At 41.2% G+C, this 6000-nt stretch overlaps 1 protein-coding gene across 5 annotated transcripts in view; it reads right to left on the reverse strand.

Annotated features, from left to right (window-relative positions):
* LOC125744484 (dystroglycan 1-like) overlaps window positions 1-4464 on the reverse strand; it is a 28331-nt gene extending 23867 nt beyond the window's left edge. The window contains exons 1-2 of one of the 5 annotated variants that reach the window (XM_049016337.1): window positions 2078-2235; window positions 1691-1951 (exon numbers count right to left, since the gene is read on the reverse strand). The gene's annotated coding sequence lies outside the window, so the exon portion shown is untranslated. Of the gene's footprint in view, window positions 1-1276; window positions 1613-1690; window positions 2236-4220; window positions 4278-4312 lie in introns of those variants that run through there. The other 4 variants (XM_049016340.1, XM_049016342.1, XM_049016339.1 and 1 more) reach the window with 4 other exon arrangements.
* Between the last annotated feature and the right edge of the window lie 1536 nt (window positions 4465-6000).

The following is a 6000-nucleotide window of genomic DNA, read 5'->3' on the forward strand; positions in this document are numbered from 1 at the left end:
GAATTTCTCGGAATCACCAGACTTTCAGAAGGCATGAGCGCACACACCAAGTTCTGCCTGCCAGGAGGATGGATTCAGAAGACATTCTACAGATACCAAAGCAAAGCTCAAAAAAACCTCCATAAAACCTATGCTGAACTGCTCTCATTTCCACCTTATGCAGTTCATTAAAATGAAGCAAAGAACAGCAAATGCTCCAATGATGTACAGGCAAAAACTGACACAGGTAAGCTCTCGGCCTAAAAGGACACACTAGCAGGATGACATGCACTGAAGCACATTCCCGGACCTACTGTCTGTGGGAAGGACCTGTCTAAGCACACAGAACTGTCTGCACATACTTACCCTTCTTTCAGAAGCCCTCTTAGAACAAGTACCTAATCGAAAACTTGGAATAAAGACCAACGCCGTCTTTACCAACATAAATGTGCTTTTACAATTCTCCCTTTTTGTGTCACTAAACACCTGCATCTATTTTTTGTTGCCTGGTACAAACCATTTAGTGAATCAAAAGGCTACACATCAACCTATTTAGATATTCAGTACATTCGTAAAACAGAAAACAACGTGGGAAAACGTGGTTTTAGCGCGTTTTTTCCCACCGTACAAACACAAAAATGTTACATTAGCATGCTGATTGCTTAGCTTATTTCAAAGTAACGTTCACTTATATTCCCGTTTATAAACGCCGAGGTCAACTTTAAAAAAAGGCAGTGTATTCCAAAATCTCTCGACACCGAACATTGGCCACAAACATAGGAAACATTAAGCACCTTCCGTTTACTTTTCTCTAGAAAACGAATACCTTAAAGTCTTGCAGTTCTTGTTACCATTTCGTCCTGTTAACCGAAGTCACTCCCTACAAGCGAACCAGTTCCACATCTACATAACAGCAGTTAATGCTAACGGGTGATCGTCGATGATAGTGGTCATAACAGCTTAGCCAATAAACCCACCCATCGGAATGTACGATCCATTTTAGAGACCACACTAAACTCGGATAAATACTCACTGGAGACGTTAGAAATCTTTTTTTTATTATTATTTTAAAAACCTAAAAATGTTGTTTGCCGGACGGGGGCCTTCCACAGGCCTTGGTTCAAAATTAAAAATGATCTTAATAAATAAAAAAAATAACATTAACCACACAGCTAGGTATCCAAGTAGGCTGAATGAACCGAGAGAACATTTCCCCATTATTTAGTTAGCGATCCAGCTAGCTATGCAGACGACTGACCCGCTAGCTATCTATATTTAATTCAAGACGTTTACTCACCAATAAAACGGCCCGATTGAATTAATCGTATATCATGGAGGCTCCAGATGCACCTGTTCCGGCTAACGCGAAATACACCCAGACCCGCTTCGTTCAAGTACAAGCAGCCCTACTTGCGTTTCGTTTTAACCGCTTACACTGCTGCCTAAATAACAAGGCGGCATTAAAAGTGCTAGTTAGCGGCCAGCGACTTCGCCAGCGATGGCTGGTAACCGTGACAATGGTACGGTCGCCTAAAAACCGGGATACTTTTAGCCGAAAGAAGACGGACAGGTAGCTAACAGACCCGACTAGTCAACGCGTGACTTAGCACCGCCACAAGGGAAATATTAAGAAAAACATACAAAAGATAAACATAAGGCTTCATAAACGATAAAAAAAAAAAACTTGACTGACTTGTACAAAATTCGTTACCTTTAATTGCCGTCTACTGTCAAGGCCGTGTGAAATAACGAACCGAGCAGAACCCAGCCGAGCCGAGCGGTGCCGAGCCGAGCCGACTGTAAGGTAACTTATTCCCTTTCGCATTGACCCTCATCGGCCCACGGTGGTGTCAGGTCCTGGTCGGTGGCGATGGGCAGCCGGGTACACAAGCTCTATCCCCATCAACTGCCTGTGCTGAAGGATCCCACGGTGCGAGTACGGGGCCTCAGCCAGAATCCTTCGTTCCTTGTGCTTAAATTGCAAAACAAGTCAGATTAAAGACCTAATAAAAGTCAGCATGATATATACACCAGGCCATGCGTGTTAACGATAAAGCGGCTGCGGATTATTCCACAATAAGCGTCTGCCACAGCTTACACGTCGCTTCCCCGGCTCTGACTCCTCTCCATAGCAGCGATGTGATACGGCCAGCGAGCCGCCGACGGTGCCGGCGCTGTCAGCCCGAGACTCCTCCCTTTCTGCGCTTCGGAAGGAGTCTTTTAATAACATCGGCCCATTTCGTGTCCCCACCACCTTCTCCCTCCCATTCGGCTAGTTTGGTCTGTTCAAACTATACAGTCGGTATGAATATTATGGCATGTGAATGAAATAGGGAGAAAATCAGAATGCCCTCCGCAAAAGCGGAAGAGCGGCGGCACCCCCCTTTCCTTACGTCTCTCGCCCCCAGCCTCTTTATTCCATTTGACTCCTAACATAAACATTTTCCAAGAACACAAACGCACACTTTGCCCCCCCCCTCTTCTTGCCAGGGTAGATAGAGCCAGTTCAGTACCCACGCGGGTTGCCATGACGATTAAACAAAATCATTTCCCCCATCATCGTTTAATGTCTCTTAATAAAACATTACGGTGACTAACCAAGGTATTAATTTTTAGTTAAATGTTGAAATCCGATGTGTCGTTTTATCATGTAGTCGATAACTCAGCATGCATGTTATCGCTTTAGAAATCCCGCAAAGCATTAAAATCAATCAAAATATTGGGGAATTTTCTCCGGCGAAAAAAGTGAACCGAAATATATCTTGATCACTCTCCTACCACAGCACACAATTTATCTTGTCAATTAATTGATTAATAAGGCTGCGTGTTTTTATTCGCAGCGCCACTTCCTAAAGAGGGTGCTATCAGTTGTATGGGCGCCACTAAATGAGCACCGCCATTATTTAATTGTGCCACCGATCATTTTTAAGCAGCCTTTGTATCCTGCAGCATTGGTGCATTTCTTTTCATGCAATATCTAAAAGCTCTTGTTCACTGACTTTTTCCTAGTCCATTACCACTTATTTATGACCGCGCACATACGACTTATTCATTTAAAATGACAAACAGAGTAATAAAATTCAGAAGACGACTATTATCCATTTTAACTGTCAACGGAATATTTTTTTAACATACTGAACTTGAAAATGATCCTACTTTCATTAATTGGGGGAGCACAAGCCGGGTATTTCTCGAAAAGTTGGTCTTTTTCAATGAATTGGATATTCCGCTTGTTTTTTCCTCCCATTGGTTTTTATTTTCAGTCGATATGTGTCTTCCAATGAGTTAGAATAGTATTTCACTGGAATGTGCAGTTTGAAGAATAAAAAAAACTGCTTCGGATTCCATGTCTACAATATAAAGCTCTTCTTGAAATGAACCAGTGGAACATGATTCCATTCTGCATCCATCAACGCGACCTGGATATCAGTTAGTTTTCATACAGACTACGGCATTGTTTAACACCACTGTCGCATTAAATACACAAATTCAGTGTCACGCAACGCCATCCAATACCTTTTAAATTCTGTTATAAAAATAAAAAAATAATATTTTTTCAAATTAATGAAAATAGTAAAATACAGTATAGAAACTAACAGTGAATAATAAGCATTTTTATAGGATAAATTCGTTTAAAAAGTTTGCGAGAAACACAAAAACCTCCGAGCCGTACAAACGGAGTAAGATTTTTTAAACGCAACAGTTAAATTCATTGAAGAGCAACAGGCACATTAAACACTCAAACTGTTGAAACTTCTCTGTTGCAACAGCACCCCCGCATGTATCATTAATGCCATAATGTGGACTCTCCTCCCAGCGAGATATAAAACACGTATCAGTCGAGAGAGAGAGACACTATACTGGTTATTTTTCATTTAATAATGAAACATTGCGTAATTTGAGACATATTCAGTTTGTATGTCTTATACCATATTAAAATATCGCTCTGCCATGCAATATATGCATATAGCCAGGTAATACATAGGCAATGTTTATTTCTCCCATATATGGTTGGTAATATATTGCTTAGCAAAGAAAATACTGTAGTATACATTTATTTATTCAACCGTCTGGGAAACCTTTTCCAATCAGAACTCTATGGAGTCTCCAGGTCTTTAGGTTACATTTCCATTAGAGATTTAAGGTTTATACATAAAATGGTTTAGAAATTCGAGGCTGAAATACTAAGATGCAGTGCATGGCCAGTGGACCACATTTCTTCATCACTGCTTTACACGTACCTCATAGTGAGTCCTCAAATATGAATGTATATTGCCATGATACCAGTGAAACAAGTTAACGTGGTAAAATTAGTCCCAAATTGAAATCAAACCTTTTTTTGCTTTTCTCATTTACTGGATTTATGTAGGTTCTGGCCCAGGCTCAAACTCCATCGTGTCGTTACTCTTCAGTCCGATACAGAGTCCAAACACATTTCATAACACGCTGCCAGTCTACTACCACACTAGCCTCCTTCCCCTCTATTGCCCTTCTACCTACTCAAAGTACTACAAACATTTTAATTGGTTCCTGTAGCTCATTGTACATGTCTCTTTTGATTCGTTGATTGCTAATTATCCTTAATTGCTTTGATTTATGTATTAATTTGTATAGCATAACTTCTGATAAAGGTTATTAAGATTACAATGGCAATCCTATTCGTATTTTTAGTATTGCTGTAATTACTATTATTGCTATTATCTTGTTGCCCTTAAGTTCCACTTGTATGTCGCTACAAACTAATTATGAGAGATCCATCAGAACAGGGGTAGGGAACCTGATCCATGGAGAGCCGGTGTGGGTGCGGGTTTTTGGGATGACCGCTCAGTCAGCCAGTAATAAAGCAGCGATTCTCAACTCCAGTCCTTGGAATCCACTGTTATTGGCTGATTGAGAGGCCATCCAAAAAACCCGCACCCACACCGGCTCTCCATGGATCAGGTTCCCTACCCCTGCATCAGAAGCTTGGTTCAGTTCATCAAATTATTGGCTTTCAGGAGCTGTTTGTAGCTCTCTGCTGAGAGCAGCCATATGCAGTATCTGTTATTATAGTTGAAGGCTGGAAAACAATATTGTAACCCTGACATCTCCCTTTAAGCTCTTAAAAAATTCTATTAGTCCAAACGCCTGGGGCAGTGTGTGTCATGATACTTATTGATTCCCCCTGCCAGCCCCACCCTGTGCGTGCACAACAAATCAAGCAGAGTTTTTGTTCACTCACACACTCAGAAATACCCAGCCTTAAGGGCCCTGGCCTCCTAATGAGGACAGCCTTCCATTTGATTGCCCCAATCAGCCAGGCCTTTTTTTTGGTGAGAGCAAAGAACAGGAAAGAGAAGCAGATTAGGAATCACCTGACTCCCTGACACTTTGTTCACTGTGATCAAAAGGAAGGGCAGATTGTGGGCCTCTTTGGCAGGAAGTAAAAGCTTTGCTGAAGCCTGTCTCTTAATAAACACTGCTTGCTTTCAATATAAGAGATTATTCTAGGCAGCGCCATCATAGGCTCCATCAACACAAAACAGAAAATGATCCCACAGCTACACTCATCCTGTGTGTTTCTCATCTGTCTCACTTTTTTTTGCCTCTCTTTGTTGTAGAGATTTGCCATGTTGTGCACTTTAAGTCAGCAAGCGGATACAAGTTTACTTGGGTTAACACCTCTAAGGAAATCACATTGCCTTTCTCTAATTTCAGCTCAGTCGTAGAGTAAGAAATGAATCCTGAGTATTGTAAAGATACAATATACCCTTCTCAGAATCAAACAGGGACAGGAGGGTATTAATTATTAAGCAGACAGATATTAAGACCTTTAGTAGTGAAAAGGGCAGATGCTCTCTGTGGGATCTATACCAGGTAACTAGGCCTTTTGCTGACCCATCTTTGCAACATTGTAATGCAGTGACTGTTCAACACTGAGTTTTCTGCAACACTGCACTGCATTCCATTCTCTGCCAAAGGAAGTGTTTTCTAAGGTTTTGTAAAAGGACACTCTTACTTCAGACCAGTTGATATAAAATA

The sequence above is a fragment of the Brienomyrus brachyistius genome, chromosome 6 (genome assembly GCF_023856365.1).
Source record: "Brienomyrus brachyistius isolate T26 chromosome 6, BBRACH_0.4, whole genome shotgun sequence".
In the NCBI taxonomy this organism is placed as follows: Eukaryota; Metazoa; Chordata; class Actinopteri; order Osteoglossiformes; family Mormyridae; genus Brienomyrus; species Brienomyrus brachyistius.